This window comes from Pseudonaja textilis, chromosome 6, assembly GCF_049901715.1.
Source record: "Pseudonaja textilis isolate UNSWEBS1 chromosome 6, rPseTex1.2, whole genome shotgun sequence".
Lineage (NCBI taxonomy): Eukaryota > Metazoa > Chordata > Lepidosauria > Squamata > Elapidae > Pseudonaja > Pseudonaja textilis.
In genome coordinates, this window is record NC_141995.1 from 49618376 (window position 1) to 49645005 (window position 26630).

The 26630-nt window shown below is 43.9% G+C and overlaps 2 protein-coding genes across 3 annotated transcripts in view; one reads left to right on the forward strand and one right to left on the reverse strand.

Annotated features, from left to right (window-relative positions):
- The window catches only part of KLF3 (KLF transcription factor 3), a 28128-nt gene extending 14798 nt beyond the window's left edge, over positions 1–13330 (reverse strand). The window contains exon 1 of one of the 2 annotated variants that reach the window (XM_026699862.2): positions 12639–13330. The gene's annotated coding sequence lies outside the window, so the exon portion shown is untranslated. Of the gene's footprint in view, positions 1–12235; positions 12560–12638 lie in introns of those variants that run through there. The other variant, XM_087936829.1, reaches the window with a different exon arrangement.
- LOC113435791 (toll-like receptor 6) overlaps positions 1–26630 on the forward strand; it is a 458202-nt gene that overhangs the window by 35010 nt on the left and 396562 nt on the right. The window lies entirely within an intron of this gene.

Below are 26630 nucleotides of genomic sequence, written 5' to 3' on the forward strand. Positions count from 1 at the left end.
GAGATTACAGAGTTAGGATTTGAGTCAAAATTCCTCAACAGATCTTGAACGCAGCCAAACGGATGAAACAAAGAATGCATTTGTTTGTGCATGCTATGCTTCCATTGTGTCTAATTAGATCCTTCCCGTTGGTACTACTAGTTTTGTGAGAAGAAAAGATCTATTATCACAAGGGTCCCCAACCCGCCAGGGCTGCAGCCCACGACCAGGCCATGAGCTCCCGTGGAACCATCCTCTCTCCAACCCCTTGGTGGTCCGCAAAGCTGGAAACATTGGGGAACTCTGCATTAGCATAAAGAAATTGATAAAAAGAAAAACAAGGCAATGCAACTGACATTTGTATGTCAATCTCCCTTGTCCTCATTCCAATGCAAACTGTTACAAATCATATAATTTCTGATTTAATAGACATTAGGAATTAACAATTATTTGTTAATTGCAGAGCCTGGGGGGCAGAGTTAAAAGAGGGATCACCCTCGAATTCTTATGTAGCCACAAGCAGAGTAAATCCAACCTCTCTTGAGTCCTCCTGACTCTTATTTAATTCTAATCAGGTGATGGCCATTGATTGAGAAGATTCTTGTGCATAGGTTGTTTAGCAATAAATCAGTTAAATTGGACCTTCACGTGTGGACCTGATCTTTGGCACCAGACTTTGAAGAAAGTTCTCTTTGGGGTTAGTTCTTCCATCTGTAGTTTAGACCTCTGTCCTTCCTGACCGGTGAGTATCTTGAGGGAGGTAAAGGAAACTAGTTCAGGAGCTGAACTTGTCTGTTTTGAAGACAAAGGTGGGATGGTCTCTTCTCAAGAAGCCATTGCTGAACTCGACAATGGAAGGTAAATATTTTCCTGTCTGCAATCTCCCATTTTTTATGGGAAAGTTGTGGAAAAGGTGATGGATCTACAATTGCAGAAGAATTTTAGTTGCTCAAATTTAGAAATTTGTACAGAGCAAACAGTGCACAGTCCAAATGTGGTTTTCTGCTTAACTGCCAAAAGGAAGCAGGAAACTTTACTCAGAGGGAAGACATAGTGTATACCATAGATGCAACTACAAACTTATAAACACTGCCATCTACTGGTTGAAGAACATATATCTCTACTGAATATTGCTGTAGTTGTATAAAATCAATGAAATTCCAACAGTAACTCTTAATGATTATGTGGTTAATACTGTTCCCCGTTTTTCTCTTTTAATTTTCCTACTGAAAGATGGCGATATAAGCCTCTCAAAGTCATTTTAGTCTAGAACAGCTTATAAATCACATTAGTAAGTAAGCAAACAAAAATATTCCAAGTTTAAATCTAAGAAACATTGCTAAGAGCGTCGGGCCAGTTCTGAGAGACAAAAAATTATTTATCGGAGCAGAAACTTATCTGGCTTCCTGTCTTAAGCTTCAGCTTTCAGAGAAAAACACAGCTGTGAAAGACAACAAGATTAAAAAAGCAGACATTTAAAAGAAAATGAAGTACAGATAGTTCTCAACTTACAACAGAACCTTTAGTGACCATTCAGAGTTATGGCGGCACTGAAAAAAATGACTTATAACCATCTTTCACCACTTATAACTTTTGTTGCAGGCCCACAATCGTGTGATGAAAATTCAGATACTTGGCAACGGGTTCATACTTATGATGGTTGCTGTGTCCTAAGATCATGTGATTCCCTTTTGTGGCCTTTTGACAAGCAAAATCAATGGGGAAGCCAGATTCACTTAACGACCATGTTACTAACTTAACAACTTCTGTGATTCACTTAGCAACTGTGGCAAGAAAGGTCTTACAATGCGGCTTAACAAATTCACTTAACAAATGTCTCACTCAACAACAGAAATTTTGGGCTCAATTGTGGTTGTAAGTTGAGGACTACCTATATATGGAACGGTATAGGGTTTTTTTCCCCCCTCTCCTTCAAAGTAGAGAAGAAAGAACTGCTTTCATCAGGAATCAGGTTGCAGGGACTGGGCATGGCTAGTCTAGTGAAGGGAAAGACCAGGGGTGACATGATAGCAGTCTTTCAATATCTAAGGGGTTGTCATAAATGAGAGGAGGTCAATTTATTCTCCAAAGCACCAGAAGGCAGGAGAAGCAGCAATGGATGGAAACAAATGAAGGAGAGAAGCAACCTAGAACCAAGGAGAAATTTCCTGACAGTTAGAACAATTAATTGGTGGAACAACTTGCTTGTGGTATAAATCTGGCCTATGCCCTGTTTGCCGGCCCGTGGAGAACTACAATGCTGATCTGCCCTTCAAAGAAATCCAGGCTGACACCCCTGGACTAGAACACCTCCAAGGTCCCTTCCAACTCTGTTATTCTATTCTATATATCGGCCCAGCATTCAGAAGAAATAATGTCCCAAGTCTGGGTTATGAGATAGTAACTCCTCAAATGGAGGGAACTTACAAGACATGGCTGTCCAGTGTCTAGTGTAAGGCGAATGGGATAAGTGGGATCATGTGCATTATTATCGTCATAATTGTCCCAAAATGATCGATGCAAATCACAAAATTTGCATCATTTATGTGATGTTGTCACAGTACACAGGACATCATCAGGCCTTCTAATAACTTTATTAAAAGCCACTTGTCAGATTTGCAGACTTTACAACATGCCGAGCCGAGGTTCTGCTAATATATAATCATACCTTCCTCCCTATTATGCTCACCTTCCTCCCTATTATTCCTTCCTTCCTCCCTTCCTATTATTCCTAATTTCCTTCCTTCACCCACCCACCATTGTTCCTTCTTTTCCCCGTTATGCCTGCCTGCCTGCCTGCCTGCCTGCCTGCCTGCCTGCCTTCCTTCCTTCCTTCCTTCCTTCCTTCCTTCCTTCCTTCCATCCATCCATCCATCTGTTATATATATAATTACAACTTTAGCAGAACTGAGTAGTTCAAACTCAAGTTGAATGTTAAACAACAATCGTCCAATAAGTATTACAAAATTATAGATTTGTGTTTCCTAGAACGATAATCGTTCACATTAATCCATCCCTTTAATTAAGATACACACATTTCGAGCTAAGGCTAATAGAGGACTGCAGAAAATGCCAGGAGCAGAGGCCTCCAGGGAGAGGAGGTCAAAACAACAACCGCAACAACGCAAGATGGCAGCTGCAATTGGGCCACCGAAGCCTGCCCTTCTTTTATGTGGGTGGTGCCTGCATCAGATCACTTACAAAAGAGGGAAGGGTAGATTACAAAAGGGACAGAAGAACTTGGATCACTTCTCCTAGCTTCTTTGCGATTGCATCCATCCAACCGTTTCATTTTATACTAGACACATTCAGTGTTCATCAGATAACTCTGGCTGAGAAAATAGCTCCATTCTTGGCGACTTCATTAATCCCAACTTACGTCAACTGTGGATATCACAAAGCTTGATACAACTGCTGAGCAGAAGAAGTGTATTTTGAGAGGCCTGTGCTTCAAATTCATTCGCGCCGATGGACAGAAGAACAAACCAAGTCGCCCAAAGTCAGAAACCGATAAAAATTTCATGCTCTTGATATGAGTAAGATGGGAAAATCCAAAAAGAGGCAACGTACCAATAATGAAAAACAAACAAGAAATGAGAGACAAGAAAGAAGATGATGCATTTTTAAAAAAATGATGCAATGAACTCAGGATATTTTCTCCCAAAGAGGCATGAATGCTGCTTAAGCTATTAAGCTGCTTGTAATAAACAGCACTTTTTATAAGCCTTACTTATGACTAATGTTTGAATTTAAAGTCCCTAGCAGTAGCTGTGTGTTTTGTTCCTATCACTCTTACGCTGGGTCTTATAAACAATGGCTATTATAAACCCTAAAAGGGAAGTCTGGCCCTGGACGAAGCCTTAGCATAGAGAAGATTTAGATTTATTCCGTAGACTAGCCCTGCCAAATATCAAATTATGGACTGGAACCAACTAGTCTTTGGAATGAAAAAACTTCCGTGTTGGCTGTAGAGAATCTCTCTCTTCATAAAGCACTTCCTCTGACTAAGAGCACTAAAGTTACAATAAAACGCTGATTTACAGCTTAAATAAATCGGATGCTCAGCAACCTGACTTGTATTTAACAACGGTGGCAGGAAAGGTCATAAAACGAGGCAAAATACCCTTCACAAATCTCTCGCTTAGCAACAGAAATGTCAGGCTCAAATGCGGTCGTTAAGTCGAGGACTACCTCTACACGTTCCAACTTTTGACTTCCTACCGGGGGGGGCTGCGGGGGGCTTCCTGTGTCATGGCAAGTCAGTTTTGCCCCATTTTACAAGCTTTCTGTCCCCCCGTTGTTAAGTGGATCTGGCTTCCCCAATGACTTGGCTTGTCAGAAGGGGATCCCATGACCTCCGGGACATTGCGACCGTCGTAAACATGAGACCGTGGCCAAGCATCTGAATTTGAATCACGTGACCATAACGTTCGAGAGTGTGGAAAACTCTCATAAACCATGTTTTTCACTGCCGTTGTAACTTTGAACAGCCACTAAACCTAAATCCAGGACGACCTGTAGTGAAATGTTATGAGGAAAGGCGTTTTGCAACTTATTGCAGTCCTGCAAAATGGCTGCACCAACGTTTTCAAGAGCCTGCTTGGGTAACAGGTGGAGTCTGGTGAACCGAACCATCGGTCTCCCGTGTAGAAAGAGAAAAACAAACATGGTTTGTCTGCTTCAGGTGCTTCATGGTCTGCTTCAGGTGAGCTGGAATTGGCAAGCATTCCAGATTTGGGCAAAGAAGATGCGATGTTGATCAAGTCTTACATCCTATTCATCTACCTTGTCTTCAGACGACGTCTCTGGTCTTCAAAGTAGGCCAGATTGAAAAAAAAAAAACAGATATTGCGGGGACTCCAGAAATGCTAGATTATTGCTGAAAGGTAAATTAGCGCAATATGGACAGTATGGCTATTTTTCTGTCTATCTCATCCTATACTAAAAAATAAATAAAAAATCAAGTAGGCATTGAGTTTTTTAAAAACCTCCTAAGTTGATAATGTAACCTCATTTTCTAATCACTCCTTAATCTTCCTTCCTTCCTTCCTTCCTCCCTCCCTCGTTCCTTCTTTTTGCCATTATGCCTTCCATCCATCCATCCTACCCTCCCTTATTTCTTTTCCTCATTATGTATTCTTTCGTTCCTTCTCTCCTTTCCTTCCTTCCATCCATCCCACCCTCTTCCTATTTTCTATCCGTCCATCCTCTTCCTTCTTTCCATCCATCCATCCATCCATCCATCCATCCATCCATCCATCTGACCCGCCCTTCCTTTTTTAGCTGATCTTGGGGAAAGTAAAAAAGGGAGGGTGGGATGGATGGATGGAAAGAAGGAAGGAGGGAGGATTGGGGTTACTTCCATGTTGTATCATTCAGTTTTTGGACTATTGTTATGTTTCATTATGGTTCGATTAAAGAAGCCAACTCAGGTTCAAAGTTCTCTTCAGTTAAATATTGCCTATTTAGTTGCAATTTGCCAGTCAGCAGGACTCAAAATGCTGTGAAAGTAATGTGAATTCCCCAAACTGTGGTTTAGCACAGAGGAGTGCTCAACCTCGGCAACTTTTAAGACTTGTGGATTTCATGCTGGCTGGGGAATTTGGGGAGTTGAAGTCCACAAGTCTTAAAAATTGCCAAGGTTGGGCACTTCCGGTTTAGTGTATCGTATAAATGTCCAGAAAAAAAATCCAGCTAACTGCACCACGAAGTTTTAGTGGAGAAACATGACAATCCCCAAGCTTCAAATCAAGTAGGTTAACAAATGTCACAAGTTGTAGGAGCTTCATCCCCTGGAAGCTTTCAAGAAGAGACTGGACTGCCATTGGTCAGAAATGGTGCAAAATCTCCTGCTTGGGTGGCGGCGGGGTTGGACTAGATGACCCACAGGGTCACTTCCAACTCTGCATAATCTGTTAAATCTGAGGTCAATTCTGCATCCAGCTCGGGTCACAGGTAGAGCTTCATGTGACTGAAGGCAGCAAGCAAGAGGCGGTGGCATGTGTGTGAATCAGTCTCTATTAGACTACACCCACAATCTGATCTTCAATTGCATCCTTCAGCCATGATTCCCCGAGTCAAGGATGTCAGGAAGATTTTTCACATCTCTGTGGGTCAAGGAAACAACAGGGCGGGGCCATCCGGTGGCCCCACCCACCATCCTGACTTTTCTATCACACACATGCACACCTTATAACCTGCTCAAACTCCTCTAAAATGTAAACATCTCAACTTCTTACTCTGGACCAGGACAGCACGGCATAAAAGATACTACAGGTAGTTCTCGACTTACCACCCCAATTGAGCCCAAAATTTCAGTTCCTAAGTTGAGACCTTTGTTAAGCGAGTTTTGCCCCATTTTTACGACCTCACTGTCCCCCGTTGTTAAGTGAATCACTGTGGTTGTTAAGTTAGTAGCACGGTTGTTAAGTGGAACTGGCTTCTCCAATGACTTGGTTTATCAGAAGATCACAAAAGGGGATCCCACAACCGTGATCATCATAAATATGAGTCAGTTGGCCAAGTGGTCGAATTTGGATCACGTGGTCACTACTGTGAAAAATGTTCATAAATCACTTTTTTTCAGTGCCATTGTAACTTTGAACAGTCACTGAACGTAAATCCAGGACGATGTTAGTACATCAAAGAATAAAGCAAGGTGAAATAATTTAAGCCGTTTTATTGATCAAAATGCTTTCTGGTCCATTAATGGAAGAATGTAGTTTCCTTGAATAAGTTATTTTTCGATGCGGGGGGGACAAAAATACAGAGAATTGTAACCTTTCCTTCTTCTGTCCACAAACACAGCAGTTCAGTTTTCGTTTGTTTTACTTTCTGGAATTCATACAAAGTTGGGTGAGAAAATTAATATTTTAATAGCATGGCAATACAGCTGACTGGGGACATTGTCTCAGCCAGAAAATGTCTTCCTTGGTCTGGCTTATTTATAAATAGTCATAGAGTCTCAGGAAGAAGTGGTGCCTGCAAAATGCATCTTCAGCTCATTTAGCAGCAACTTCGAGCATAATAATGTAGATATTTCAAGCTCTTGCTCGGAACTTCCTCTTCAGCACATTCTGCCCTCATTTGTGAATGTGTGCTGCCGTTTCTCACCTGATAGGCCACACTGTGTCAATAAGGAGGGTTTCTGATCAAATGAGCCTAGTACAATTTTCTGTTATTAGGAAAGACCATCTTTTCTGAAGAGGCTTTACACCATCTCATTGGATGTGTTTGTCCCGGGCTGATGGAACAGATAGGGCCCAGTGCAGAATCTGAACTGAACGAAATCATGACTTGCCTTCCTAATTCCGATACCTTTGATTTCTTTTTTTCCCATCCTGAATTCAGAAATTCAGTTTTCTTGTGTTGTGACTGCAGTGGCTGTTAAGAGATGCCATGGTCAGTCTGAATCTCTGATCATCAAAGTTGTAAACATTGGTGACACTTAATCCGAAGATGCCTGGAAAGCTTGCAAAATTGAGGCTGACTGGACAAACAGACAGGGTGGACAGAATAAATTTCTGCCTGTCTGTCTGTCTCGTTGGCTGATAAAAATACGAGCAGTAAACACGAACCATCTCAAAAACCATCCCCTAAGAACAAAAGCCATCAGCAACTCTTTGTGGGAGAAAACTTAAGCAAAACTTTGCTAAAACTTTTAGAGAAGTAAGTTTATCTTTTATTATTGAACTGGTGGCACAGATAAAAGAAAGTTTGAATAAAACAGGGGTCACCAACTCACGGCAAAGGCTCCTGTAGAAATCACGTATGCCTAAAACCTAGGGAATAGCTTTTCTTTGATTTCCCTAAATATATCACCACCATTCCACATAAAAAAAAAAAAAGCACCACATTTAAGCCTTTTGTCTCTTCCTCCCCATCTCAAAAAAAAAAAAAAAAAATCCGATCCAGAAAATAATCTCTCCTTCGTTTGATACTCTAAATAAACAAGATTGCAGCCTGCGTGCACGAGTGAAAAGGTTAAGCGTGGCTCTTTTGTGGTGACATAACGCAGGCGTTTTTTAAGCAATCCGGAGTGTGCAGAGACATGATAATTCGCTGGGTGGAGACTGAACGCAGTTGGGGCAGTGACAAGAGGACAGGTCTGGGCTACTGATCTACCAGAAAACAGCCTGAAACAGGAAAGAACACACATATGCTACATGGAATGTGTGACGCAAAGGCCAGCCTTGAAACAAAGAACAGGAAACAGTGCTAGTGGCTCTCTCTTGCTCTTTCTCTCTCTCCGCTGGAAAGAAAGAAAGAAAGGCCAGAGAAAAATCTAGGTGACCCTTCCTGTGCTACGGAGAAGGTTGGCGGATGATTTCAACCACAAACAAACCCACCACCACAACACACAGTCATTGGTCAGTGAAGACGAATCCAAGAGACGGTCTCTATCCGTAGGAAGCCAGGTTGAGTATCTACAATTAGGCAATACCACCACAATTGATGTTCTTCTCTATACTCTGCACCGAGCTGCTCAAAATATTTAAGGGGCAAATAAGCAAATAAGCAAGCAAGCAAGCAAACAAACAAATAAATATCCCCCTGCTCAAGCCAGGAGACCCTAGATCATTTCAGACAAATGGCTGTCCTGTCTCTGCCTACCTTTGTACATCTATTCGTGCAAATCAGTTCGATTCAAGAATCTCTGTTCTGTGTGGATAATGCCACAATTAAAGTATATGGTACATGGGGTAAATAGGCCAAGCCCACAAACATTTTGGGGACTACCTAAAAATGCCAATGCAATTTTTTTAACTGCAAGGTAACAACAATGTACCACTGTCAACTTCTGGGCATTTTCTGATTTCCCATCTAGTTTATAGATCTGGTATCTTAGGGTATATTAGCCAGATATGATGATCCTTGTGGGGGGAATCAGCCAAAGGCAACTAAGTGCTGAAAATTTACATTTATAACACTATGCAAAATACATTCTAGGGGAAGTGGGAAAAAAAACCCACCAGAAACGAATTTTGAAACATTAAGCTAAGCATTTGCTTATAATGTAAGTGAGCTACAGGATTTAGTGAGAACTACACAGTGATGTGACATATTGATTCCTCTTCTCTCCCTTTTTCTAAGTTGGGTTTGAGAATTTGGAACTTTTATTCATTGAGGTTTGTGACTGAGCAATAAACAACATTTCTCTCAGTTTGTTTGTTTGAGATAAACCATGACACAAATACAGGTAGTCCTCGACTTACAATGGAACCCAAATTTACCCTTGTTCAGTGAGATACTTGCTAAGTGAATTTTGCCCCATTTTACGACATTACTTGTCACCATTGTTAAGTGAATCACTGCAGTGCATAAGTTAATCACCCCGGCTGTTAAGTGAATCTGGCTTCCCCATCGACTTTGCCTGACCCCCAGAGACACAGCGACAGTCATAAATATGAACCAGTTGCCAATGCCTGAATTTTGATTCACTGCAAAAGTTGTAAACGTAAAAACCAATATTTGTAACTTTGGTCGCTAAACGAACGGTTGTAATCAAAGACTACATGTATTGTACTAGTTAGCAAGCTGGCTCCGTTCAAACAAAGCACCATAAGGAATTAACCACCGTTTAGGAGCAAATGCCATTTCTACATTCACTTTGACATTCAGTACACTTTTGTCACAATAAACCACCGATCACCATGTCTACCGTTGACACTGGAGCTCCTTTTAAAAAGTGGTGTCTACCCTTGGCATTGTTTTGATTATGTTGATGTTTAACCATCACAGCATTAAGCAGAACTGCACCCAACTTTTCTTCACTGGTTTAAAACGGGACACCAGGAAACTGAAGCAAAGTTTTCAATCCCCAACCTCCACTTCCATGGACTACCAGTGAAGTCCATACTTTCTCAGCTATTCAGAAGTGGAAAACACCTTGGATTCGTTGGATCCAAGTCTTACAATTAATAATAAGGACAAATGTTGTGCCTCAAATAATCACATACAGTATGCATTTATTTGGAACCGAGTCAAAATGGGCTAAATGCAGCTTTCCCCAGAGTAAATATATGCACAGCACTGTAACCTTTGATTAATGTGTTTGCCTCTTTTCTTTTTCAAAGAAATATTCCAGTTTTCCCCCCTAACCCGTTGCCCTGTAGATTACACTATCCTTAACCTGAACAACAGTGGCCCAGTTATTATAACTAGAAGGGTGGGAGGATCTGGGGCAGAGTATCTAGACAGGAAAAGAAAATAGACTTTTCTTTACATAATAGGTCACAGTGTTAGTTCTAACTACTTGTAAAAAAAGGAAGGCGTAAGGTCTTTCTTTATTAATCGCTCTTATTCTCTGAGTTTATTTTCATGTCAAGTTTCTTTATTAGTATATCATTCAGGAAAAGCCAAAGTTAGAAGTCAGAACTTGCTGGTTCACTTCGGCAAGCGCTTGGGTGATTGTATATGTTGTGTATTGTCTGCTTGTGAGGCACTAATGCTGTCAGGTGAAGCATCAGTGCCACACAAGCACACACACAAAATGTAATTGCCTTGTGACTAAATACAGTAGTAACATTAGATTGATATAATCTAGTTTTGATCAAATCTGTGGTTAAGGATTGGTCAAAGACTTCAGCAAGCTTTGAAAACTACTCTACAATGCCAAAAAATAAATAAATAAATCTTTATTACAACAGAAGTTTACAAGTTAAAAACTGTGACTCAATGTGCCAATGACTTCAATACAAAGTTTACATTTTCCCAGAAACTAGAGGAAAAAATAGCACCTGAGCCCAGTGTAAACTATGACATTTGCAGCTATACAAAAAGAATTGAAACAGCAATTAATGGCCAAATGATAACAGTAATTTAGAAGGGAATGCATTTTTTACTCTTGACACAAATGTCTGTAACAAGAAAGCAGCACATTCAAAGTTTTGTCAGCTGGAAGTTTTTAATTTATTCAAGAAGCGGGATTCTAAATTATCTTCAAATGATAGCACCTCACTACGAAGTCTGCATCTCACAAGCCTTCCAAATAAGCATTATACTTTTCTTTAAACACCCAGAAAGCAATATTTGGAGAGAGAGAGAGAGAAAAAGTCAAATATTGATGTCTTTTCCAATTAGGTTTAAATGTTCTACTATTTACACACCTTTCTGGCATTTCTAGGAGTGTTTATATAAATATCATTAATGCCATTTTAATACAAATAGAGGTGTCATAAAGGTGTATGTATACACTATGTGTGTGTGCTTTAAAAGCCAGGAGGAATGTAATATCACAACACAGTATCTCCCTGTCAAGACATATGTGTTCTGAAGCGAGGGAGCTAAACTAGACCCAACCATATTTTTATGAAAACTCATATTGTACAGAACTCTTTAAGAGTGTGTTCATTTTGTCCAAGTAAGACGAGTGGCAAATACATTTTCTAAGTCAATAAAAAAGAATAAATGTTCACATTCGACATCTCCCCTATCTATTTTAGGAATATAATAAGGGCCCTTAAAATTCAAGGTAATCGCATCTTGGTGGGTGTACAGAGAGAAGTCCTGAGATGGTTGAAGGAACAAAAAAACAGGAACCCCCCACACAGCCCAGGATTTAAATGGATTTCTCTCCCAAGTTGCTTCGGGCTGGGAATGGAAAGGGTCATCGGGTGTCAAGAAACAGGTCACCCATTGGGAGGTGGGGGAAAGCTCACAAAGACTCTCTCCTCCCCCATCCCAAGAACGGGGAGTGGGGTCAAATAGTCCAATCCAGCACTGCACGTCCTTTTTTTTTTTTTTTTTGCTTTTTGCTTTTTGCAAAAGCTCTCAACCCACGGCTGGGCTTTTGTTCAAATGCCTTTCCTTTAGTCCCAGGCTCTCCGAGAGGAAGGAAAAAGACGCATACAAAGGAGACTTCCCGAACCCTAAAAACATCTTTCTCCCCCCCCCCCCGCTTCTCCCCGTTCCTCCCAGCCAATCGCAGTTTAGGAGATCCCTGGGAATTGCCAAGCGCGATTCGCGCCCCTCCGGCCAGGGATCCGAGGGAGGGGGCAAGGGCTGCTGTTTCCCCCAGCCCTCCCACTAAGCCCCCCCCCCTTCCCCCCCGAGTTTCCACCGGCTCTGGGGGTGGGCGGGAGCGAGGGATCTCACCGCCCCGAGGCCCGCTACCCCTTCCCCACGTCCGCGCTCGCTCTCTCGCTCTCGCTTTTGCAACTGCCAAGGTTTTCACCGAAGTGGCGAGAGGCACTTTGTCCCGTCCCGCCACGTCGATAAAAAGCCGCGCTTTCCCTTCTCTCCATCGCGGAGTCACCTTGGGGACCCTCTCGGACCGCTCCGCTTGCTCCGCTCTCCGCCAGCCCCTTTTTCTCCTTTTAACCGACGCGTCGAGCCTTCCTCGCGACCCCCTCTTTCTCTTCCTCCTCTTCCTCCCGAGCGCTCCTCCAAGAGCCTTTTCTCCTTTTAAGACACCTCGAGCCTTCCTCGCAGCCCCCCTTCCTCTTCCTCTCCCTCCTCCCGGGCGCTCCGAGATCCCTTTCACCTGGCAATAGACCCGTTGAGCCTTCTTCGCAACCCCCCCCCCTTCTTCCTCTTCCTCCCGAGCGCTCCCTTTCTCCTTTTAACCGACGCGCTGAGTTTTCCCCGCAGCAGCAGCAGCAGCAGCAGCAGCACCGGCCGCCCCCTTCTTCCTCTTCCTCCTCCCCGGCGGGACTTACTTCGACTTGTCAAAGCGACCAACCTCCGAAGTTGGTGCTGCTGGGGCTGGCTTGGGAGCGGGGGGCTCAGGGGGTCTCGGGCCGCCTTCTTCCCTTCCCTTCGTGGGTTGTCTCTCCCTTGCGCTCGGCAGCGGGCGGGCCACCTCGGTGGGGCCGGTCGCCTCTGGCTGGCCTCCTCCTGCGCTGGCTTTTCCCCCACCCGGGCTCCTGGCACTAGGCAGCGCTGTCACATGACGCCGGCGCGGCTGGCTGGCTGGCTCTGCCAGGCTCCCTCGGCCGGCGGGGTAACTAAGAGGGCGGGGAGGGGGGGGAGAGGCAGGCAGGCAGGGCCAGGGAGGGGCGCGCCGATCACTCAGCCGGCTGAGCAGGCAGGGCGTCTCCCCGGCTGGCTGGGGCGAGGCTTCCGCACACCGCAAGCCCAGCCCGGGGTCGGGGCGCGGCTGGAGTCCCTGCTGGGCTGGGCGCCTCCTTCGCACACAAACAAGTCGGGCACGCCGCGGCGGCTCTGCCCTGCTCGGCTGGCCCCGGGAGGCAGAGTGAGGCCGGCTGCTGCTGCTGCTGCCGCTCCTCCTCCTGCCCGAGCCGGCGGCTTAATTACCCCCCTGCAGCCGCGGCGGAGCAGTGGAAGGGGGAGCCTCCCCGCTGCCAAACTCGCCCTTCCAGCTGCCGTCGCCGCCCGCCCTCCTTCCCTCCCGGCCGGCCGGCCGGCCTGCCTCCCCCGCCCGTCCGCCCTCTCGCTGCTTGTCAGCCGGGGAGGCGGCCGCACCTGGCACCGGCCTCCGAAGGAGCCACACAAGCACACACACACACGAGAGAGAGAGAGAGAGAGGGAGAAGGGAGAGGCGCGCACACGCCCGCCCTGCAAGGCAAGCTGCAGCGGCGCAAAAAAAAAACCAACAGCGGCGGCAAACGCCCTGCCAACACGCCCCCCGCCAAAAAAAAGGCCCGAGGGCAGGAAGGGAGGAGTGGCCCGATACGAGGAAACGCCCGCCGCCGCCAACCCTTGGCCGCGAAGCCAGGCACCCCGAGCCACGCCGATCGGAGAGCGTCTGTAGAGAAGGGGGTGGGCAGAGGGTCCCTTGCGCCCAAGGGCGGGGGTCTTTGGGGGAAGCTCGGCAAGGAGCGTGGTCCAGAGGGATGAGGGGGGAGGGTCCCTTGCAGCCATGGCTGAGGTCAAGGGTCTGTACCGGAGAGCAGGGGAGGGTCCCTTGCACTCACGACCAAGGACTTTGGGAGTTCAGCAATAATCTAGAGGGGAAGGGTCCCTTGAACACAGGACCGAAGCCCAGGGGTTTTGGGGGCTGGGGATGGCAATGAGCGTAGTCCATAGGGAAGAGGGGAGAGAGTCCCTTGCCCCCAGAACTGAGGCCAAGGGTCTTTTGGGGGGCTCGCCAATGAGTGTAGTCTGCAGCGAAGAGGGTTGAGGGTCCCTTGCCCCCAAGGCCAAAGGTCGCCTGCATCCTAAGAGCCCCAGATAAGACACTGGACTCCGAGCCCATCCTTCCCTTTCCTGGCTCTGGGGTGGGAGTGGGGAGCCATGCCTTGCCTGTAGTACAGGCTCCGCCTTCAGGGCTCCTTTCGGTTGGGTGGGATAGCAGGAAAGGGTCACTTTCCCCAGGGGGGCAGCCGGGCCTGCTCTGGGTTTGCCCCTGAGGCTGAGGTGGAGGCAGCTTTTAAGGGTCAACTCAATCTCCATACATAAAGTCCTCCGGAGTCCACTTTTTGCCTTGACCGTTTGACCTTCTGACGGACGGTTACCCCTTCATTCCTTGCCCTCCTTACTGCACCCATTAAAAGTGTACAGGTGGTCCTCGACTTACCACTAAGTCCGCTTAGTTACCAAAGTTACGACGCCGAAAAAAAGGTGACTTAGGACCGTCCCCACCCCCTCCCTGACTTACGACCCAAGCATCCCCACGGTCATGTGATTTATATTCGGATGCTTGACAAGCAACTCACGTTTATGACGGTGACAGGGTTCCTGGGATCCTCTTTCGTGACCTTCTGAACAAGCAAAATCAACGGGGAAGCCGGATTCACTTCACAACCGGGTTACTAATTGAACCACCGCAGCGATTTTGCTTAAACAAGCGTGGCAGGAAAAGTTGCAAAATGGGGCAGAGCTCGCTGAACAAACTCCTTGCCTAGCGACGCCAATTCTGAGTTCAGTTGGGGATGTAAGCTGAGGACCTACGTCCGCGGTTCAAAATTCCACATCCCTAGGCCCTCTCCCTAAGGCTTGGTCGATAGGTGGGTGAGGGCTATGGATATATTTGGGAATCTAAAGCAGGAAGACACCCCCCCCCTTGTGTTTCAAATGGGGCTGTGGAGGGAGGGAGGGAGGGAGGGAGTGAGGGCCACTTTTAATGGCAACCTCAAATGGGTTTTTGGAGGTATTCTTTTAACAGGCGGGAATCTCTCCACCTGATTCTTCATGCACAATACATCTCAGCAGCTTGCAAAAGAATACCCTGGACGTGAGAAATGATAGTCTCGGCTCTCCTATTTAGGCTAACCGTTCAAGAAATCCACCAATGCCCTATTTCATAGTCACAATTTTTTTCTTCTTCTGAGAATATAAAGCATTTGCGTTACATGCACCGTGATTTCAAAATATTTAGGATCATGTGGAAAAAAATGCTTCAAAGGACCTAACGCACTTTTTTTTGGTTTTTATTGTTTTATCTGCCTTCATTTTGTGTTTATAACATTTCTCTCTTTTGGGGGGAGGGGGAATGTGTATTTTACCTTAACTCTCTGAATAAAACAAAAAATAATAAAAAACAAAACCCACAAAGATTTATACCAATTTCACAGTTTGAGGTCTAGAAACCCGAGGGAATTCTAAGATACGTTTTGAATAATCCAATGCCTAATTTTTATTTAGTGATGTCGTGTGACATTTCAAACACCACCTGAGTATTTCAGTAGCTGGTCTTAATTGCCACACTGGTAGTCTCTCCTTACAACCATTCGTTTAGTGTCCATTCAAAGTTACAACGGCATTAAAAAAAAAGATTTTTGATCATTTCCCACACTTAATGACCGTTCGGGCATCCCTGTGGTTATGTGATCAAAATTCAGACACTTGGCAACTGACTCGTATTTATGATGGTCACACTGTCCCAGGGCTGGGTCACGTGGTCTCCTTTTGTGCCCCCCGATAAGCAAAGTCAATGGGGAAGCCAGATTCACTTAGCAACCGTCTGACTAAACAACTCACTTAACCACTGGAGCAAGAACAGCCTTACAATGGGGCAATCCTGACTAGCAACCATCTCCCTTAGTCTAGGACTGCCTGTAAGGCCAAAAGCACGTGCCACATTTCTGAATTCAGGCTGGTTTACCTGGAAGATGTAGCTTAATCAGGCTGAAATCCCAAAGGTTCATCGGCTCATTAAATGTAAGAATTTACCTTATTACCACACTCTCCATGCCAACGTAAGAGAATGGCCACGGGAAGGGATCTGTGGCCAAACCATGGGGTGTGTTTTGGTGTGGCAGTCAATCCAGCGTATAATGAATTGGTTCATCTGATACAGCTATTATATGTCATAAGTGAGAGGTGTGGTAAGGAGGCTGTTTTTCCAGTTTATCGGCATGTGACAAGTCATGTTCAGGAACCATAATGCACGTGTGTGTGTGTGTGTGTGTGTGTGTGGAGAGAGAGACAGAGAGACAGAGAGAGAGAGAGCTGTATCTACTGTATTTGTTCAGTTCCTATATCTCTTATCTCCTCAGGTTTCCATACTCCTAATCATTGAAAAGATAGCAATTACGTGGCCAATAAATCTTTAGCCATAAACCCCAATGTTTTAGTAAATTTCTTTTCATATACTTTTCTTCCCTACATGTTACATATTGTTGGCAACGAATTGGGAGCTTTGCTGAAGGAAACCAACCCTGGCTGTTCTTTGGAAAGACAAACAGGGAAGCGGAAGCTCAAAGACTTTGAGAAGAGAGGACTCCTTGGAGAAGACCCTGAGGCTGGGAAAGATGGAAAGCGAAAGGAGAAGGGGACGCCAGAGGAGGAGACGCTTCGATTGTGGGGGCTTCATCACCGGGGGTTTTTAAGAAGAGGCTGGACAGTCGCTTGTCTCAAATGGCATAGGGCAGACATGTCAAACTCAAGGCCTATGGGCCAGATCCGGCCTGCAGTGTGGTTAGATCTGGCCCGCAGAACATCTGTCATGGCAGAAGTTGGACACGGAGGAAACTGCTTCCTGCAAACGTTCTCCTCTGGGCTTCCATGCACAGCAGCGTCATCCTCCACCTCCTGCTTTGCTGGGAGGGGGCACTAGACAGGGAAACACCAACCATGCCTGGGATTGGGAGAAGGACGTCCCCTTTGGCATGCTGACGCTCTCTCTCTCTCTCTCTCTCTCTCTCTCACACACACACACACACACACACACACACACACACACACACACATTCCAAGCTTGGAGACTTTTCTCCACATCTGAGCTTGCAAACTGCCAATCATGCCCGGGGTTTAGGGAGAAGGCCCTCTCCTTCCTCTCTGGATAAAAGTCCCCAAATGTGGAATGTGGAGTGTGTGTGTGTGTGTATGTGCATACACACATGCTTGGCTGCCAGCAGTTTGGGCAGGTGAGGAGTTTGTGGGGGGCACCAAATTGTCCACATGTTGAGTTAGCCGGTGCGGACTTGTTCCGTCCTGGCCCAGCTGTCCAGTGCGCAATCAGCCGCGCCCAGTGAATGGTGCTGAGCCGGCCATGCCCACTGAACCACACTCACCAGGCCAATTAGGGACTCCTCATAGTCTTACATGGAACTGGGTCTTTGAGGGCAACCATTACGCTCGCGCGACCCTCAATGAGGCAGACACCCCTGGTGTGTGGGGTCTCCTGCTTGAGCAGGGGGTTGGACTAGATGACACGCAAGGTCCCTTTCAGCTCTATTCTGATTGATTGCTTGATTGATAGTGTCATTGATGCAACAAACATGAGTTTGGGCAAACTCTGGGAGATGGTGGAGGACGGGAGGGTGCTGGCATGTTGTGGTCCATGGGATCGTGACCAAATTAGCGACTGAAGAACAACAATTGGAAACCTATAAAGGTAATCCTTGTCTTTCCACCGTTTAGTGATGGTTCAAAGTTACAGCGGCCCCGAATAAACTGACTTTTGACCGCTTTTCACACTTACAACCGTTGCTGCATTCCCATGGTCCTGTGACCAAAATTCATATTTATATTTATGACGGTTGCAGGGTCACGTGATCAAAATTACAACCCCTGGAAACTGACTCATATTTATGACGGTTGCAGTGCGCTGCGATCCCCTTTTGCGAACCTTCTGACAAGCAAAGTCAGCAGGGAAAACAGATTCACTGAACAACGGTGTTCCTAACTTAACAACTGCAGTGGTTCACTTAACAACCGTGACAAGGAAGTTCATAAAACGGGACCAAATTCACTTAACGCAGGTCAGCAACCGAAATCTGGGGCTCACTTCCGGTTGTAAGTCAAGGACTACCTAATATTACGTTCATCAGTTTCATACCATTCAGTAGAAATCTTTAGGGCAAACAAAGCTGTGATAAGATTATTATTCCCAATGGGAACACTTGCATGTTAAAGGATGAAAATGGCGAAAAAGGAAATGAAAAGAAGCGAAGGATGATTCGGTCGTATTTTGTCGCAGGCTCTGCTTCTTCCTTGTGCAGATTATTTTTGATGTGGATGCCAGGATAAGAGGAATAGAGACATATGTTCCAAATCTCCTAAAATGGCTAAATCTTATTTAGTTATCTGTATGAATGCCACTTCGATTGCCAAAGTAGCTCAAAAAATTCTGACATATTTTTTTTCCCCTCCCGATTTCAGCTAGGCACGCCAGAATCTCCTTGGAACTGGCATGACATCTCACAAAACTTTTGCTCTTTATTAAATTTGTTCGATTGTTTGGGGATTTGGTGGCAACATTGGGAGGGCAAGTGCTTTGTGTGTGCTTTGATGTTCTTAGGTGCCATGTTACCTGCAGGCAACATCTTAAGGCAGGAACGGCTCATACTTTATGCTGTGATTTTCAAGCATGTTTAATGACAATAATAATCCACATAAAGTCAAAGTTCACATAAAGGAATAGAATGTGCTCTTTTGAATTAAACATTTTGCTGGGTTTTTCATGATTCATGCCGATAGTTTTTCAATCTTAAGTCTGAATTTTGATCCGCAGCTAGATTGGAGCTAAAATGTTATTGCTCATTCTATATTAGTTGCACAAAATAGTTGCAACACAGAATGTCCTACTAAGCGATTAAACAGCATGGGACTAAATAATTTAACTGAAAGATTACCGTATAATTTTTGAAACAGCATGATTGTATTTTTGAAGACTATAAATGTATTTAAATGTTTACTCTCTCTGTGTGTGTATATGTGCACACACACACACATTCACTGCCTATAGAATGCTCACAAGTGGTATGTTGAATTGGCAGTTCTTTGCTGTTGCTACACACACACACACACACACACAGAAATAAGGTGCCATCAATGTAACACCAGTAATTCTCCTTCCCTTCTGCTGGTAACTCCCAATGGTTGGCACTGATAAGTAAACCAATGAAACTGAGGACACGATCATCAAGTCATGTGGACTGACCCAAATACACATCTGATTTTCCTTGGAAGGTAATAACAGTTTCTGTATCTAAGGGCTAATTTTGATTTCACATATAACATACCTGATGTGTCAAAAACAAGGAGGAGGAGGAGGACTGTGGGTTGGGGTCTCGGGGTTTTTCTGAGCTTCATGGCTTTCTTGCAGACATTTCATTACCAAACTTGGTAACATCATCATTGCTAGAAGGAAGGGGGTTTGCAGAGAGATGGAGTAGGAAGAAGAGGAGAGGAGGAAGGGGAAAAGGGAAAGGGGAAGAAAGGAAGAGGAAGAAGGGAGAGGATAGGAGAGTAGGAGGGGAAGGGGGAGGAGGAGGAAGAGGAGGAAGGATGGTCCTGGGGTCATGCAATCACCTTTTCTAACCTTCCCAACTGATTTTTGACAAGCAAAGTCAATGGGGGAAGCCAGATTCGCTTAACGACCGCACAATTCACTTAACAACAGCAGTGCCTCCCTTAGCAACTGGAGCAAAGGGGTTGTAAAATGAGGCACAGCTCCCTTCCCGTGTGCCTCGCTTAGCAGTGGAAATGTTGGGCTCAATTGTGGTCGTAAGTCAAGGACTGTCAGGGTTATATAGAGCATTTTGCTAACATCGCCTTGTTTAAGTATGGGATTTTGCAATGTTCATTAATGCCAACGCCTTCTCCGCTGAGTGCGATACAGCACACCCCCAACCTGGTCTGATGACTGACAGTTTTCTTTGGCAATATCCACAGACAGTACATCATCTTTTACTAACTGTTTAATAAAGCAACATTCAGCATCCTCTGGAAGCGTCAGATATTGCAATTGCTTGGAACTGAAGCTTATGTCAAGCTTAACATTTATTCTAGGCAAAAACAGTAAAACCCTGAATATATTTCCTCATTGGTTTTTTTTTTCCTTGGTTCCAGCGGATTCTAATATGACCTGATTGTATGGCGATTTAGTGCCACAGATTGACTATCATCATCTGAGTCAGACGCAAAATAAAATTTAAAACTATTTCAAATATTTAGTTGCAGAGTTACTCTGCTAGTTTACGTACTGGAACTTTTCGTTCTGGGATGTATTGTGTACCATTAAAAAAAAATTCATTATGATCTGCAAACTGTCCAGAGTCATTGAGTGGAAGATAAATTGCACACCGTAAATATTTCATTTTAAATCCCAAATGGGATTTGATTGATTGAGTTATTGGCACTGTCATTTAAGTCATTTCAATCACAGCCACACTGAGCCGCAAACTGAATGAGAAAATAGGGTAAAAGTATAGAGAAATTCAATTTCCATTTTGAAAAAAAAAAAGCTCTAAAACCTAATAGCCGATCTAATAATTATAATAAACAATATAATGCAATAAACATCATCTATCAGTTCAGGCCTGGGTTTTCATGTCCACATTTAAAAGCTTCCCAAATAGCAGCCGTGATATTTCTGGAAAAGAGCATTTGATGTAAAGGAAGCTGGAACAGACAGTGATTGTCCTTAGATCCTTTCCTGCCAGAGTTTGTGGGCATTTTTAAAGGTAGATGGTCGTATCTGTACAGAATTTTTAAAGGTACATTGGCAGGTCGTATCTATATAGAATTTTTTTAAGTTAGATTGGCAGGTCATATCTATTTAGGGAGTCCTCACTTTTGTCCAAAACTGAGTCCAACATTTCCATCGCTAAGCGAGACCACTGTTAGGTGAGTTTTGCCCTATTTTTATGACCTTTCTTTCAGTTGTTAAGTTTGTCACAGGGTTGTTAAGTGAATCTGGCTTCTCCATTGACTTTGCTGGTCAGAAGTTCGCAAAAGGAGATCATGTGACCACGGGACATTGCAACCATCATAAATATGAGTCAGTTGCCAAGTGTCCGAATTTTGATCATGCAACCACAGGGATGCTACAAAGGTCCTAACTGTGAAAAATGGTCGTAAGTAATTTTTTTCAGTACCGTTGTACCTTTGAACAGTCACTAAATGAACTGTTATTAAGTTGGTAAGACTACCTGTACTCACGTTGTATTTGAATATATGAACAGAATTATTTCATTTTCATGTTCTTGGAGAATTAATTCCTTCTTACTACTGGTATATTATCAAAGTAGTTTTGTCATCCTGCAACAGGCAAAATTCCTATAAAAACCAGTGCATATTTTGTTTGCAAAACAAGTTTATCTACATGCCAAAACATCACCCAAAATAATAATAATAATAATAATAATAATCACCATCATCATTATCATCATCCTAGGCAAGCACTTAAACAATTGGCGCCATTGGTCAGCTGCAGATTCAGGTGGGATCATAAACTTGAGAAAGTGGTCGAAAATGAGCATGCAAAACTACTGTGGGACTTCCGAATACAGACTGACAAAGTTTTGGAACACAATACCCCGGATATCACGATTGTGGGGAAGAAAAAAGTGTGGATCATCGACATTGCCATACCTGGTGACAGCAGAATCAACGAGAAACAACTTGAAAAAGTCACCAGATATCAGGACTTGAGAATCAAACTGCAGAGACTCTGGCACAAACCAGTGCAGGTGGTTCCAGTGGTACTCAGCATACTGGGTGCTGTGCCTAAAGACCTAGGCAAGCACTTAGAAAAAAACTGGCGCTGACAAGATCACCATTGGTCAGCTGCAGAAGGCCACCTTACTGGGATCTGCTCGCATAATCCACCGATACATCATGTTTGGGAAGTGCTCGACTAGTGATTTGTGATACGAAACCCAGCATAGTTATCTCGTTTGCTGTGTACACTGTCATTTTTTGTGAATAATAATAATAATAATAATCATCATCATCATCATCATCATCATCATCCATCTGCCACCCGCTAAGCCACCTGCCAGGATTATTAGTGACAAAATGTTTCCTGCCCAGTTAAGCAGAGGGTCAGGCAGCAATGTGCTCCTCGGATCTGTTACCAAAGAGAAGTTTCGTTTAATTTTACCCGCCCCCTCCATTTCCCCATTCCTCAATCATGTTTGATTCTCAAAGGCCATCTGGACAAGCCCCTCCATTTTTCTTTGCAAGGTTTTGTAGATAAATAGTTTTCCATTCCTTCCTTCCTAGGGCTGAGAGAAAGTGACTGGCCCAAGGTCAACCAACTGGCTTCGTCCTATGGCACAACCAGAATTTATGGCTTCTGGGTTTCTAGCCTGATGCTTTAACCACTTCACCAAACAAATTCCAGAATAAACTCCACATTTTTTTTTCCTACAAGAACCTAAGAAAAAAACTTGACATCCAGCTATCCTCACCTTACAACCACAATTGACCCCCAAATTTCTGTTGCCGAGTGAAACATTTGTTAAGTGACTTTTGCCCCCTTTTTTACGACCTTTCCTGCCACAGTTGTTAAGCGAATCACTGCCGTTCTTAAATAAGCGACGCAATGATTCAGTGAATCTGGCTTCCCCAATTTGACTTTATCAGAATCACATGATCTTGCGGGTTGTAGCAACTGTCATAAATACAAATCGAATTTTGATTATGTGACCGTGTTGTAATGGTCGTAAGTGTGAAAAACGGTTTTAACTCACTTTTTTCAGTGCTGTTGTGACTTTGAATGGTCACTGAGTCAACTCTTGTAAGTTGAGGAATTTGCTTGGAGGGCAAGCTAAGCCCTAGTCCCTTCGGATGGGTTTATAGGTCTGTTCAGAAAATGGAAATGCTGGATTGGTTGCAAACCTAGCTATGCCTCGTCTAGTGAAGACAAAGACCAGGGGAGACACGGTAGCGGTGTTCTAATGTTTGTGGGCTCCTACAAAAAAGAGGGGGAAGTCAAGCTATTCTCCAAAGTACCTGAAGGCAGGACAAGAAGCAACGGATGGAAACTCATCAAGGAGAGAGAAGCAACCTAGAACTAAGGAGAAACTTCTTGACAGTGAGAACAATTAACAATTAACAATGGAACAATTTGTCTCTAGAAGTTGTGGGTGCTCCCACACTGGAGGTTTTTAAGAAGAAACTGGACATCTATTTGTCTGGAATGGTATAAGGTCTCCTGCCTTGAGCAGGGGGTTGGACTAGAAGATCTCTGAATTCCTTCCCAGCCCTGTGACTCTGTTCTTTGTTCTAAATGTACTTGACTCTAAAAATTGCACTGGGTGATTTTTAAGGCTGCCTTCCAGTATTTTTCTTCTTCTTTCTTCTTCTTCAGAGTGAATATTTAGCCAAATAAAGGAAATACGGTTTCAAATAGAAATTTAACCCACATAATGATGATCCATGGGAAGGTGGATAACAGCAACCAGACCATATCAGAAGGCACATATCTACATCCTCTATCAGATGTCAGCTCAAAACCTGAGAAGATTCTGTAAAGCGAATCGTTGGCCTTTTCAGTGGTTATTTAAGCAAAATGCACGATTCTCATTCACCTTACTTGGTTTTGACCTATTTTGGGGAAGATCAAACTTGCTGACACACTGTTTAATGGAAGATGATATGTTCAAGTTAAAAAAATAAAAAACTTATTAAAAAAACATGCTTTCCCTAACATTTTGAGAGCCATGGTGAAGTTGAAACAACTTCTGGAAATGAGCAATTAAAAATATGCATTCTGATTAAGATACGATTCATTTTGTGTTGTGGATTTGTTCCAAGGGGATGAAATGTTTGTGTTTTCAGTGGCACCTTCTAGTAGCAATTAATTGCAATAAAACCGTAAGAGTGTGACGGCTACAGGGGCCAAATTCCAGGGTTTAAAGACAGGGATGCAAACTGAGGCTAAGATCTTAACTATCTTAACAAGGAGGGGTTCTTGTTCCACATGTGGAAAACATATATACACACACACACACACACACACACACACACACATATATATATATATATATATATATATATATATATATATATATATATATATTTAAGTAGCTTCATTAAGCCTGCCCTAATTTTTGCAAAACCGGTACAGAAGGGATTGCTTAACAGAGGGAATTAGCGTGCGTGAAACTGTAATCAAACTAATAATAGTTTAGTAACAAAGTCCCACTAAAATATCCACTACCCTTCCATTCTCTCTGCAGAGAGCTAAAGAGAATTTCCTCCTAGCAGGATTTATGCTCAGAGGATAATGGTGTTCAGAACACAATCTCTTATTGCACATGGACGTCACCGTGGAGAGGTTTTCATTGGGAGCCACCTGTAGTTTTCTATCAGATGAGTGGCTCAATACAGGCAGACCACAACGGAGCCCAACATTTCTGTTGCTAAGTAAAAATGTGTTAAATGAGTTTTACTCCATTTTAACCACCTTTCTTGTCACTGTTGTTAAGTGAATCACTGCAGTTTTTAAATTAGTAATGTAGTTGTTAAGTGAATCTGGCTTCCCCATTTGACTTGGCTGTTCAGAAGGTTGCAAAAGGAGATCACGTGGCCATTGTAAACATGAACCAGTGTGCCAAGCGCCTGAATTTTGATTATGTGACCCTGGGGAATGCTGCAACGGTTGTAAGGGTGAAAAGGGGACATAAGTCACTTTTTTCACAGCCGCTGTAACTTCGAACAGTCACTAAACAAACTGTTGTAAGTTGAGGACTGTAAATGCTTTTAATAAAATAAATAAAATATGGGTAGACGCCGCAATGGAGCTTGCCCATCACAGTTGTAATTTGTGACAATGGTAAAAGTGGGCAATCACAATTAAAAAAGACATTGGGAACACTTTCTGAAACTGAATTTGGAAACAGAACAACTTACAAACTTACTAAACGTACTAAATACAAGTAGTCCTCAACTTACAACAGTTCGTTTGGTGACCGCTTGAAGTTACAACGAAGTTACAAAGTGACTTATGACCATTTTTGACATGACCATTGCAGCAGCACCATGGACATGTGATTTAAATTCAGATGTTGGACAACTGACTCACATTTATGATGGTTGCGGTGTCCTCACACGATCCTCTTTCACAAACTTCTCACAAGCAAACTCAATGGGGAAACCAGATTCCCTGAACAACCGTGTTACTAATTTAGTAGTGGCACCGATTCACTTAACACATGTGGCAGGAGAAGTCGTAAAATGGAACAAAACCCACTTAATGAATCTCTCGCTTAGCAACGTCAATTCTGGCCTCCATTGTGGTTATACTCCAAGGACTACCTGTAGCTACTGTTACGCCAGGCCCTCCCTTTCCATGGATCCTGGTGAAGCTGCAGTAACTCACATCTTTAAGAAAAAATGCATGAAGCTCCTTACACATTCCTACAACACCTGTCCACTAATAGGTGTGGGGTGAGGCTCTTTCTGTGAGCACATTTAAATCAGGTTCATTTAGGGAGACATAGGGCCAAGATTAACCTCTGCTTCCCCAGTGAACCCGATTAAGGCTGCTGGTTCAGTGGGGCCAGGACACGTAATCTGTGTATCAAGGTTATTGTTCCTTTGCTCTTAAAAACATCAAGGAAACAGCATCTGCGGCATGTGGGTTAAATTTGTATTTTAAATGTTTGGAACAAATCAGAGGTGGTATTCAACAGGTTCTGTCCAGTTCTGGAGAACCGGTAGCGGAAATTTTGAGTTCAGAATACCACCTCTGATTGGCCCCGCCCCCATCTATTCTCCACCTCCCAAATCCCAGCTGATTGGCTGGGTCTCCTTTGGTTTCCCTGCACAGGAGAAAGGAGCTGGAAAACAGGTTAGTGGGGTGGGGTGTGAATAGAGATTTTACAGTATCCTTCCCCTGCTATGCCCACCAAGCCACGCCCACAGGACTGGTAGTAAAAAAATTTGAATCCCACCACTGGACCAAATCTACAACACAAAACAATCGTATCGTAATCAGAATACATATTTTTAATTGCTCATTCACAGAAGTTGTTTCAACTTCGCCATGGCTCACAAAATGTTAGGGGAAAGCATGTTTGATCCTCCCCCAAAACAGGTCAAAATCAAGTAAGGTGAATGAGAATCCTGTGTTTCGCTTTAAAAAAACTCTGGAGAGGCAGCCAAACGATTCGCTTTACAGAATCTTCTCAGGTTTGGGGCTGATATCTGATAGAGGATGTAGACATGTGCCTTCTGAGATGGTCTGGTTGCTGTTATCCACTTCCCCATGGGTTAAATTTGTATTCGAAATTGTTAAAAACATCCAGGAAACAGCATCTATGGGTAGTCCTTGACTTACAACAGTTCATTTATTGACCGTTCCAAGTTACAACAGCATTGAAAAAGTGACTTATGATTGTTTCTCACACTTCCAACCGTTGCCAGAAGGTCATGTGATCAAAATCCCACGGATGGGCCACCGACTCATAGTTACGACAGTCACAGCATCCCGGGATCACGTGATCCCCTATTCGCTGCCTTCCGACCAGCCAAATCAATGGGATTCATTTAACAACCGTGTTGCTCACTTA